The 13813-nt window shown below is 35.4% G+C and overlaps 1 non-coding gene across 1 annotated transcript; it reads left to right on the forward strand.

Annotated features, from left to right (window-relative positions):
• Positions 1-1259: 1259 nt before the first annotated feature.
• LOC128595071 (U6 spliceosomal RNA) lies at positions 1260-1362 on the forward strand. Its single transcript, XR_008382760.1, has one exon. It is a non-coding gene; the product is annotated as a U6 spliceosomal RNA (small nuclear RNA).
• The last annotated feature ends 12451 nt before the right edge of the window (positions 1363-13813 follow it).

Raw genomic sequence — 13813 nt, forward strand, 5'->3', positions numbered from 1 at the left:
ATTCTGCAAGAAGATGATTAATGTTCAAATCCCCAGTGTTTGATTAACAAGACATTCTATTCAGCTATATGTTCCTATCAAGTTCTTCTTAATTTGAAGATTTTGGTGTTCTACTCAATTAGGAGCCAATTAGTTCATATGTGAAGATATAATTTCATTAAGTCAACGTCAAATTTTTTTGAGAATAATGGGAATAACTTTAGGCAGTCCTATTTTCTGTAACTGTGGTAGAACATATTAACACTCCATATGCATAAGAATCAAGGATAATTCTTATAATTTCTAAGCAGAGATGCAATTCTTCCCTTCTCACATTTAGTATTTAAAAGCATATGGGTCTCCTTAAAAAATAAAATAAAAAATAAAAAAAACTTAATGGCATCTGGGAACTTAAAAAAATAAAGCATATGGGTCTCACTTTAACCAACAACAGAGAATTTCTGCATTATAATTCATGTTTAAGAATTTCAGTACTAATTGACTGAAATCTAAAAACTGCCAAGGACTGGCTCAAGACTTGCAAAATTTCAAACAGAAAGGAGTTCAACAGATGTATTAACTATCTGTTCTTACGTCTGTAAATTCCATCTTAGTACTAAGCTCTAGCAAGAAAAATCAAATAAGTAGACACATTTTCTCAAGTCATATATGTTACATTAATCTACTATTTGAAAATAGTCATCTTCATATTGATATATATTCTAATATTTATGGAATGTTTAATATGTACCTAAGACAAATAAGTATCTTTTTTACATGAATTAATGTAATCCCCACGCTTTTTTTGGAGGACTATGTATTTGAATAGAATTTTGCATTTTTTAGAAAATTAAAAGTGAAGATATTGTCTTCAAATATTGTATCATTACAATATATACAAAACATATGGAAAATATTCTGCTTTAATAAAAATCCATAAAACAAAATTTTCTTCTTAGGCCAGTTGTGTGTGTGTATGTGTGTGTTTGTTTACATGGACTTTAGGATATAAATGTGTAATTTATGTCAAATTTAGAATTAAACTCAGAGTAAAATACACCTCAGGTATCTGATACCATCTACTTTTTCTGCCTAATTCCTATGATTTTTATTTTATGTTCTGAATAGCTATATTTTCCATTAAGTTGAATCTTACTGCAAGTTTCTTTTCATTCTCTTTGAAATATATAACATATGCATTCTTAATAAATAAAGTAAAGTTAAACTTAATTGCTTGTTAATATTCCCAGCAGGACCTCTGGCTTTATTAAAGATAGGGAGTGCTCGCTTCGGCAGCACATAGACTGAAATTGGGTACAGAGAAGATTAGCATGGCTCCTGCTCAAGGATGACATGCAAATTCATGAAGCATTCCATATTTTTCTCACAAAGATAATAAAGAATTAAAGCAGTAAAAACAAAAAAAATATGGAGACACAGTTTTGCTTCATCCACAGGAATGTATCATTCAAACCAATTTCAGGCATATGAAAAGAAACATCATTGTTTCATATAGTTAGACACTGGATTATAATATATATCCTCATTAATATTAAGATCTCAAAGCACTTATTCATATTCATTGTTCCTCATCTTATTTTTCCAAGTACAAAAATAGCTACATGCATATAGTAAGAGCACCTCTTTTGATATCAATATATATGCCTATGTAAGCATACATCTTAGCCCTTTAGATTATGGAAACACCTTGCTATGACAGAGAAATCTATAGTAGAGATCTGTAACTTTGAGTATTTATGAAGAAGACCAAGGGATCATAAATGTGTTAGAATACATTCGGTTATAAAAAGTAACATACAGCAAGATGGTCTTCCTTAGTTTTAATATCTAGAAGTGCGATTATTGCTTTGATGAAATCCTTGTTCATGAAAGCAGCATTTTGTAGCCTAGACATCTGGGGACTCCACTGGGCAACTGACAGATGCTTCCCTGGTCTGTTTAATGGGTGCGAAAATCTGCTCTGCTGGTATTTATCCATGTTCCCCATCAGAGTTTCTCTCTACCTTTCTCCTCCCTTCTCTCTACCTGGGGTGTTTATTCTATTTAGATTCCTCAACAGACCTCTTTGTAGGGCCAGGATCCTGGAGGGTGTAAAGGAGTTTAAAGTCAGATATAGATCCTCCTGTTGACGGCCTTGCACAGACACTTCAGTTTCGCTCATTCTTTGAGGGCAGTCAGCTTCTCCAAAGGTGAGCGTCTCCACAGGATTATCTCCTTCTGGGTTCTGGTCATTATTTTTTCCCTTCCATTTTCAGGGCCAGGAATAAGAAGAGTTTTCTCTTCCCTGCTGTGGGTGTTGTACCATTTTTTATGGATTCTCAAAACTGTCCACATTTTCATATATATTTTCTCTATCAAACTGTCCTCTTATGCGTGTGCCGTATCCTTCTTCCTAGAATTTGTACTAACATAGATGGCTCAGCATCTTTGCCTTCTACTGTGCCTGGGTTTTATCCCCTAATCCGCTGAATGTGTCATATTGGCTCCATTCGCTCGCTTGATCCACTCTGATCCATTGATCTCCCTGGCACATTTATTGTTTGAAATTTGAAGCTGGCAACACTGTTTTAGCTCTGTCAGCCTTGGCTGTCATCAAAGAGCAGCCTGTAAAGAAGCAGATGATTGGGTAAGGCACTGCCATTTATTTTCCACAGTCTTAGGAAGCCCTTAGTGATAGAGCCATCACTTCTCTTACGATGGTCTGCCTGTGTTCAAAGCCATGCTGTTTTCACCTCTGCCCATCATTTTATCATTTAGAGCCTGCTATCACAATATACATGCGTAAAGGAAGGGGACAAGGGAATCGACATTATGTAAATTTAATTTGTATTTAAAAGGTATCACCCTTGGGTTACTATTCTAAATATACTGTCCTAATGCTTTCAGGGCATCTATGCATCTGTATAGGTCATCTGCTAAAATTACCTAACATTCATTTCTTTTATATGGCCTTTGTAAGGAAAAAAAAAAAAAAGATTATCCTGGCAGAAACTTCCACCAAGTCTCTTTGAGTATTAAATGAGAGAAATATTAAAATCACTATTTAATGTTACTGTTCCTCATTTTATTTCCTAGAAAATTATGTCCAACTCCTATGAGAGCCGGGAGTTGACTCATTGAGGAATTTCTTACTTTTTCAAAGAGGGCTGCATCTCTCCACAGCAGGCCTGTTTCACTATAATATAACACTTTCCCCCTATGTCAAGAAAAACCCTTTCCCTACTCCTGACAACATCAACCTGGTCTTTGATTAGTGACTGAGCTTGTGACTCAACTCCAGCATCACTGATGTGCATTCAGTGAGAACCCCGGGTGTTTCTTCAGTGTGGGTTTTGCATCACTTTCTTGCCCCTTTGGAGTGGGGTCCATCCTCTGCCCACTGTGTGTTTGGCCACCTCCCTTTGAGGAGGAGGATCATCAGGTCCAAGCCCCATCATGTCTTTACCATAAGAAAGTTGTTTTCTGAAGAAATTTGCTTCCAAGTCTAGGGCATGGGCAAGATAAATCTGACATCTCATTAGACTTGAAGCTAAGAATTTGCTTAAAGAATGATGAGTATGTGAAAAAAAAGGGAAACAGACTCAAATGGCTCCTACCAGCTGCTGAATCTGGGATAATTCGAGCATCAAAATATATAATGATAGCAATGGTTTATAAACAACTGGATAAACATAGGAATCCACTAGCCTGAACTGACATATATCAATAAAAATGAACCATAGACCTTTCATGTAATAGAATGCCAAACTCTGAAGGGGGAAAAATTAAGAAGTTAGGAAAATCATCATTTAATAAAGATATGATGATAATTGATTAGATACAAGTCTCAGTGGATAAATAAAACTGGTCATCAAAGTGATAAGGTCTATGATATCTACACAGTCTTAACATACCTTTCTCTCAAATGCTTAATAATTAAAAATGGAAAATTAGAAAACAAGTAACTTCATAATGGAGAAATGTGGCAGGCAACACATTTACCAAGGGATCAAAGTTAACATCATCAATAATGGAACAAATTGAACAAATTAACATATCTGTATGTGTAACTACGTATAATACAAACATGTAAGATATATATGTTTCTAATATGTATTTTTTTGTTGTTCAAAGAGTATTATTTGGGCAAATGTAAGATTTGTTAAAGAGCTAATAGCATTATCAACAATAATTTTTTTAGGTAAGTGAACGTACCTTTTCTTAGTAAATACACAGTAAAATATTTAAGGGTGTTAAGGCATCATGGATAAGTTTTAGTAAAATAAAAATATGTACAGATATGCAGATTAACAATAAATCTATATATTAAAATATTTACACTTGGGAAATATGAATGAATGTCACATGGGAATTCTTTGTATTATTTTTATAATAACTTTTTTTTTTTTTTTGTAGAGACAGAGTCTCACTTTATGGCCCTCAGTAGAGTGCCGTGGCCTCACACAGCTCACAGCAACCTCCAACTCCTGGGCTCAAGCGATTCTCTTGCCTCAGCCTCCCAAGCAGCTGGGACCACAGGCACCCGCCACAATGCACGGCTATTTTTTGGTTGCAGTTTGGCTGGAGCCGGGCTTGAACCCGCCACCCTCGGTATATGGGGCCGGCGCCCCACCAACTGAGCCACAGGCGCCGCCCAACTTTTGTTATAGTCTAAAATAAATTGAGAAAAAATATAGGAAAATATTAAAATACATTACATTATCCAGATAGAGTTTCCATAACAAAATACCCCAGATGGAGTGACTCAAACAAAACATTTTCCTACAATTACGTGGCCTAGAAGTCCAGCGTCACGGTGTTGGCAGCAATGGTGTCTTTTGAATTCTGTCTCCTTGGCTTGTAAATGATTATTTCTCTCCCTAGTTCTTCTTCACATGGCCTTTGTGTGCATCAGGTCCTGATCTCTTTTTATTAAAATGCCAGTCATATCAGAAGAGGTCCCGCCTTAATAAGTTAATTTCAACTTACTTACCGCTTTAAAGACCTTGCCTTCAAATACAGTGACATATTGAGTTACTGGAAATACTACTTCAAAATATGAGTTTTTCCAGTAAATATTTTGGCCTATAACATATATAAACCTTCAAATGAATTAATATTTCATGTCAATTGACATGACAATTTCCTCTTTGGAGTCAGTTTCTTATGTACTTTATAAAAACTGAACTACAAAAGGCATTTATTTTCATCATCAACTGCATTGAATTATTGAACTGTATTATAGGTTCATTTACATTATTAATTTGAAAAAAATATTGACATGTTTATCGGTGTATTACAATGTGCATGTATATTTATGTGTATGCTCCTTTTATTTAACATAAAAAAGAACTTATTTTTCCTTATGGTAGTGACATTTTAAGGATTTAAAACTGAAGTTCAGGAGTTTTAAAGACTTTCTGGATTGTAGGAGGTGGGAAAATAGAAATAGGATGCATAGTTTTTCTACCAGACATAAACATTGAAATTTTCTCTGGTAATTAGTATTCATTTGAGTTTTCCGTCTTAATATTGTAAAAGCATTTTCCTCAAGTACTAGTGTCATGCTCCTAGTAACAAGTACTGTATTCTCCCACATGAATTTTTGAAGTGTCAATCTAACTGATTCATTAGAGTTATCTTTATTATTCTCATTACTATTATTTTTGTTAACTGTATCCTTTCCCAAATCTAATGAAGTTGCCCATCTGTTCAATACCTTTTCACGTCTTCTGTAAAGGCCTAGAAGAATTTATTTTACAAAGTCTTTGCATATTGTATGCCTGCTTACCTTTCTTGTCATCTTTCAGCAGTTCCACTATTGCTACAGCTTATTACAACCAACCGTAACACTCCCACCTCCCGCCTCTCTCACGCGCGCGCGCACACACACACACGCACACACACGCGCGCGCGCACACACACACACACACACACACACACACACACACACTCTCTTACATTAATAGTTCCTATTTACTCCTTGATCTTAGCTTATACATCTGTGGAAATTTGGGAGGCCTCTGAATTCAGGTCAGTGGCTCTAATGTGAGATCTCATTGCATTTTTTCTTTATTATGTTTATCTTTGGATTAAGAACATTGAACTTTTATTCACAAATCTTAAAATTCACCATTTTAAAATGTACAATTCAGTGATTTTCAGTATATTTTTGTGTACTGCATAATGTTGCACAACTGTCACTATTATTTATTATTATTATTATTATTATTTTTTTTTTTTTTTTTGTGGTTTTTGGCCAGGGCTGGGTTTGAACCCACCACCTCCAGCATATGGGACCGGCGCCCTACTCACTGAGCCACAGGTGCCGCCATTATTTTTTTAATTTTTATTTATTTTGCAGTTTTTGGCCAGGGCTGGCTTTGAACCCGCTACCTCCAGCATATAGGGCCGGCACCCTACTCCTTTGAGCCACAGGCGTCACCCTGTCACTATTATTTAATTTCAGAACATTTTTAACAACTAAAAGATGTTTAGCAATCACTCCTCATTCTGCCCTTCCCCTAGCCCTTGGCAACCACGATTCTATATTCTGTTCCTGTTGCCTATTTGGATATTTTATATCAATGGAACCAAAAGTTACATCATCTTTTGTCTCTGGCTTCTTTCAAGTAGTATAATGTTTTCAAAATTCTTCCATGTTTTAGCATGTAATAGCACTTTGTTCCTTTTTATTTGCCAAATAATATTATATTGTATAGCTATAACTTATAATGTTAATCTGTTCATTATTTAAAGGACATGTGAGTTGTTTTCACTTTTTGGCTTTTATGAATAATGCTACTATGAACGCTGGTGTGGAAGTTTTTGTGTGGACCTGTGTATATGCCTACAAATAGAATTGCTGGAGCATGTGGTGACTTAATGTTAAACTATTTGAGAAACTGTCAAAATGTTTTGCTAAACTGCTGAGTCATTTTGCTGACTACCAGCAATGTATGAGCATTCTAATTGCTCAACATCCTCACCAACACTTGTGATTATACTGCTTTTGATAATAGCCATTTTAAAGGTACCAAATAGTATTTTATTTTAGTTTTGATTTGTATTTCCGAAGTTACTAATGTCTTTTCATGTACTTATTTGCATTTGCGTATCCTTCTTTAGGCAACGTGTATTTATAGCATTTGTCCATTTTTTAATTAGAATTTTTGTCTTTATATTTGTCAGTGATAAGACGTCTTCACCTATTCTGGACACCAGGCAAATTACAAATACTTTCTTCTGTTCTCTTGGTTTTCCCTTCACTTTCCTAGTAGATGTCATTTGAAGCATGTTTTTAATTTCAATGATTTCCAATTTTCAATTTCTTTTTTGGTTTTGCTTTTGGTGCCGTATCTAAGAAATCATTGCCTCATTCAAGGTTACAAACATTTATAGCTCTATTTTATCCTGAGAGATTTATAGTTTATTATGTACATTTAGATATTTGATCCACTGTGAGTTAGTGTGGGGATACGGTATGAGGTAAGGGTTTACCTTTATTCTTTGCCTGAGTATATCCAGTTGTCTATCTAGCACTATTTGTTGAAGATTATTTTTCCTGATGAATTATCTTAGCATTTTGGAGGAAAATGATCTCATGTATCACAGTTTCATATCCTTTTTGTTACTGTATGTGTTGTTAGTCTTAGAATAACATGAAAAATTACCATAGTCTAGGTGTTTTAAACAACAGAAATTTATGTATTTTCTCATAGTTTTGAATGCTAGAAGTCTTAGATCAAAGTTTGGCAGGCTATGTTTCTGTTTATGGCTCTTATCCAGGGTTGCAGAGCAGCTGCCTTCTTGCTATATCCTTCTCATAGTGTGGAAAGAGGGCTCACAAACTCCCTGGTGTCTCCTCTTACAAGGGCACTAATCCTGTTGGATCAGGGGCCCCTGCTAATGACCTTATTTATCTTTAATGACCGCCATAAAGGCCCTACCTCCAAATATAGTCATATTGAGAACTGGAACATCTACATATGAATTTTGGAAGAACACAAATGTTCATTACATAACATGTACTTGTAAATACTGTTTTTTTTTTTTGTGTGTGTGTGTTCTCTGCTAAATTATGCTTCATTCCTGTCATATCCCCGACATCTAGTACATGTGTATTGTAGGCAATGAAAAAATATTTCTTTGATGAATGAGTGAATGACTCTCATTCAAAATTACAAGAGAGAAAAGTGATGAGCTAAATAAATATATTTGATTTGAAACTTATTTGTTGTGTATATACAAATTTTGGTGATTCCAATTTTCATGTTATCATCTTACCTAATTATTCTGAGATCTGAGATCTGTTTGATCAATGGTCACAGAACATTCCACAGATGGAAGGATGACTCAATATATGCAGATTAATAAATGTGATTCATCACATAACCAGAATTAAAAACAAAAATCAAATGATTATCTCAACAGATGCAGAAAACATTTCAATAAAATCCAACATCCCTTCATGATAAAAGTGCTCAACAATCTATGCATAGAAGAAAGATACCTAAAGATTATAAAAGCCATATATGACAAGGCCTTAGCCAATATCATACTGAATGCAGAAAAGTTTCGTAAAATATTTTAACAAGTAGGCATAGAGGGAACATATCTTAAAATAATAAAAGTTGTATATGATATGCCCATAGCCAATATCATACTGAATAGGGAAACGTTGAATGTATTCTCACTAGGAACTGGAACATGATAAGGACGCCCACTCTGACCACTTTTGTTCATTACAGTACTGGAAGTCCTAGCCAGAGCAGCAAGGCAAGATAAAGAAACTAGGAACATGCAAGTTGGAAAACAGGAAGTCCAACTGTCTTTCTAAAACTCCATGAAAAAATTTCCAGAATTTATAAATGTGTTCAGGAAAATGTCAGGTTACAAAATCAATGTACACAAGTCAGTATCATTTATATATTCTAAAACTTCATCACAGCCAAGCTGAGAATCGAATAAAAAACTCAACCCCATTATGATAGCAGCAAAATAAAAATACCTAGTAATATACTTAACCCAGGAGGTGAAAGAACTCTATGAGGAGAATCACAAATCACTGGAAAGGAACCATAGATGACACGAACAAATGCAACACATTCCATATTCATGGATCGGAAGAACCAACAATGTTCAAATATCCATAATAGTCAAGGTAATTTACATATTCAAAGCAATTCTCAACAAAATACCGAAGTCATATTTCACAGAATCATATAATTAAAAAAACATTCTAAGTTTCATATGGAATCACAATAAGTCTGAAGAATCAAAGAAATTCTAAGCAAAAGGGATAAAGAAATTATAAGCAAAAGGAATAAAGAAATTCTAAGCAAAAGGAATAAATCAGGATGTGTTACACCACTCAACTTCTAATTATAGTACAAAGCCATAGTAACCAAAGCAGCCAAACTGGTATAAAAGAAACACATGGATCAATGAAAAAGAATAAAGAACCCAGAAATAAAATCATATGCCTGCAACCAACTGACCTTCAACAAAACAGATATAAACATTTACTGGGGAAAGGACCTCTTAGTCAATTAATGGTGCTAGGAGAAATGGATCGCTGATGCCAAATAATGAAATTGGGTCGCTCTTTCTCTCCATCACAAAAATTAACTTAAAATGGATTCACATTTTAAATATAACACCTGAGACCATACACATTCTAAAAGAAAATCTACAAAAGAATCTATTTTCAACATTGGCATTAGTGAAGAATTTGTCTAAGAACTTAAAGGTAAATACAACAACCAAAATAAATAAATGAAACTTAAAACTAAAAAGCTTTGGCACAGTAAAAGAAATAATCACCAGAGTAAATAGGCAGCCTACAGAATGGAAATCCACATCCATGAACTACACATCAACAAAGGACTAATACCATGAATTGACAAGGAACTCAAACATGTTACCAAGAAAGAAAAATAAAATAACCCTGTCAAAAAGTGGGAAAAGACATGGACATTTTTCAAAAGAAGATAGACAAATGGGCAAGAAAAATATTAAAAAAAAAAAAAAGGTTCAGTGTCACTGATCACCAGAGAAATACAAATTAAATCCACAATGAGATACCACCTTACCTCGGTCAGAATGGCCATTATTAAAAAGTAAAAATAAATAAATAAAAAGAAAAGAAAAGAAAAGAAAAGATGTTGGTATGGATATAGTGAAAAGGCACTGTTGCTGGGCATGTAAATTAGTCCTGTCTCTATGTAAAACAGAACAATATGAAGATTCCTCAAGGAGCTAAGAGTAGACCTACCATTTGATCTAGCAATTTCATTACTGGGTGTCTTTCCAAAGAAAAAGATGTCATTTTATATATATATATATATAAAAGAGTCCTGCACCTGTATGTCAACTGCAGTACAATTCATAGTTGTAAAGAAATGGCATCAACCTAAGTGCCCATTAACAGATGGGTGGATAAAGAAAATATGTGTGTGTGTATACACACACACACACACACACACACACACACACCATGGCATAGTACTTAGTCATTAAAAAAGAATGAAATAATGTCTTTTGCAGCAACTTGGATGGAACTAGAGATGATTATTTCAAGAGAAGCATTAATATCTCAGACATGGAAAACCAGCACATGTCCTCACTTATAAAATGAGAGCTAAGCAATGAGTAGACATGTCATACAGAGTGACATGATGCACATTGGAGACTCAGAAGGGATGAGGATAGGAGGGAAAGAGGGATGAAAAACTATATTAGGTACTATTCAGGTGTGAGTTACATAAATATCTCAGACTCCACCACTATACATTCATCCATGTACAAAATCTATTTCTAACCCGTTTATTGAAATAATGTAAAATAAATAGAAAAGAAATATATACAAAAGTATATAATGAGTTGTGTGTCTGAATTATGTACTGACAATGGGAAGATTGCTATGTAAGTAATTACACATACTCACTATGGTTGCATGTAGGACCTGGAGAAAGGTTTACAGTGAATAGATAATTATGCTAACTAAGGAGAAGTGGTTTTCCCAGTTAGAAGCAACCACCTTTAAATATAAGATTGAATTTCAACCTCAAAAAGCTCCTGGCAATTTAGTGTAGAAGAGCACTGGTTATCTAAGGGGAGGTGAAACTAGCATGATCTATAAAGTTTAGGTTATGAATGGTAGTGTTCAACATTTTTCTCTCTATGATACTCAAAGCTCTATAGGATTTTAAACAGAAATGATCATCAGCATTTTATTTTGGAGACATCACTAGGCAATGAAGAATCATGAGAGTGAGATTATTAGCAGAAGCACAGCTAGAAATTAGCCAACAATCCAGGAACGACCCAAAATTAAGACAGTGTCTCCAAAATGGTTTAGAATTATCAGCATGTGGTGTCTGGTGGAATGTGAGAATTTAAGAGATAATCATCTCTAGTCCCATCCAAGTTGCTGCAAAAGACATTATTTCATTCTTTTTTAATGACTAAGTACTATGCCATGGTGTGCGTGTGTGTGCACACACATATATTTTCTTTATCCACCCATCGGTTGATGGGCACTTAGGTTGATGCCATTTCTTTGCATTATGAATTGTACTGCAGTTGACATACAGGTGCATGACTCTTTTTTTATAAAATGACATCTTTTTCTTTGGAAAGACACCCAGTAATGAAATTGCTAGATCAAATGGTAGGTTTACTCTTAGCTCCATGAGGAATCTCCATATTGTTCTGTTTTACATAGAGACAGGACTAATTTACATGCCCAGCAACAGTGCCTTTTCACCACATCCATGCCAACATCTTTTCTTTCTTTTTTTTTTTTTTTTTTTTTTTACTTTTTAGTAATGGCCATTCTGACCGAGGTAAGGTGGTATCTCTTTGTGGATTTAATTTGTATTTCTCTGGTGATCAGTGACACTGAACCTTTTTTTTCATATTTTTCCCTTTGTTCCCACCATGTTTAGAAATAGAGAATTCAGAATTCATAGCAATCTAAGATCAAAAGGAAGATAAATGACCAAGGATGTTGAGAGTGCTAGTCAGAGAGCTAGAAAATACTTTTAATAGGTATTTTTGGTTGTGTGTGTAAAACAAAATCAAACAGTTTGGTTGCTGTACTGGAATACCAGTGAAGTCAAAAGGTTTAATAAATGCTGAGAAAAAGTAGTTCAAGAACATGTAGAAATTAATGAGACTGAAGAATCCATTTATAGGGAATAGAGCATTAAAAAAAATACAGGGTTAGGAATCCTAATCAGAAAATAGTGTACTTGGGTTTACATTTTTGGAAGTTGATGAATCTTGGATTTGGCACTGTCTGGAGAGTGAAATGCTAAGTCAAGGCTATATTTATGGGAGGAAAGGAGATCAGATGAATTGTTTGTAAGATGTTGAGTAATCACTCCATATTCTGAAGCATGTCCACGCCTTTCACCAAAGCTCCCAGATTGCTGTGATGGCAGAGGGGAGGACTCTGAGCCCACTGCCATGTTACTGAAAAATAGAATTTATAGGGACTGGGAAAAGCAGGTAAAGTAGAGAGGCATAAGCTTCAAAGGTGGCAACGGAAATCATCATGTGCATATGTAAAACCAAAAATCTAAAAGCGCTACAGAAATGTAAACTTTATGTCTGGAAACTAGCATACTCAGAAAATGAAAGATCAGCCTTCCATCCAGAGAGCTGCAGGGAGAGGCTGCTTTCATTACAATCGCTAGACTCGAGGAACAATTTCACTAAAACTTTGAGGGTAGGGTAAATATTAATACAAAGGAAAACACTGAAGGGCGGTATGAAGAGGGAGGCAAGACAGACATACTTGTGTGTTTGAAAAGATTATTTTCTGTCTAGGTGGCGAGAGGAGAAAAAGCTATTTCTATGGGAACATTCACCTGCAGATGGAGTCAACAGTCCCCTTTTAACACAGAGAACTCTGATCTGAGAACAGACCACCTCACGACACTTTATTTTTTCTGTGTGTGTATTTGTGGTTTTATTTTTTTACTAAATTATAATTGTATGTGTTTATGGGGTACGGTGTGCTGATTTGATATACAGTTTGGAATGCTTACAGCAAACTGATAACCATCCCCTCACTTATTTGTTGTGGTCAGACAGTTTACTCTACTCTTAACAGTGCCTGTAGTTCAGTGATTAGAGTGCTGGCCCCATGCACGAGGACTGGCAGGTTTGAACCCGGCCTGGGCCTGCTAAACAACAACAACAAAAAAAAAAAAAAAAAAAAGGAAGAAAGAAAAAAATGGCACTTTTGAATCCTTGAAGTCCATTCCCTGCCTCCCAGCCCCACTGATCCCGGCTAAAGTTAGTGAATAATTCATAAATAGCACTTGAGATTGGTCCCTTTCTTTCTTATTATTATTTTTTTTTATTTTTTGAACCAGAGTCTCACACTGTTTTCCAAGCCAGAGTGCCGTGCTGTCAGACTAGCTCACAGCAACTTCAAACTCCGGGCTTGAGTGATCCTCTGCCTCAGCCTCCCGAGTAGCTGGGGTTATAGGCATGTGCCAAAACAGCTGGATAATTTTTCTATTTTAGTAGAGACGGGGGTCTCAGTCTTGCTCAGGCTGGTCTCAAACTCCTGAGATCAAGGGATCCTCCCACCTCAACTTCCCAGAGTGCTGGGATTACAAGCATGAGCTACCGCACCGGGCAGTGGCTGGATTCTTGTGCCTTCACTTCATTTAGTGCCCTTCACTACCTCAGACCACATCTGTCTGATTTCTGTAAATGTCTGGATTCCCGACTGGACTGGGACTTACTTTGCATATGGTCACCATAGATGAGGCATCTCTAGGCTGTCTTTTCCGACACTCAACAAACTACTTCA

The sequence above is a fragment of the Nycticebus coucang genome, chromosome 9 (assembly GCF_027406575.1).
Source record: "Nycticebus coucang isolate mNycCou1 chromosome 9, mNycCou1.pri, whole genome shotgun sequence".
Lineage (NCBI taxonomy): Eukaryota > Metazoa > Chordata > Mammalia > Primates > Lorisidae > Nycticebus > Nycticebus coucang.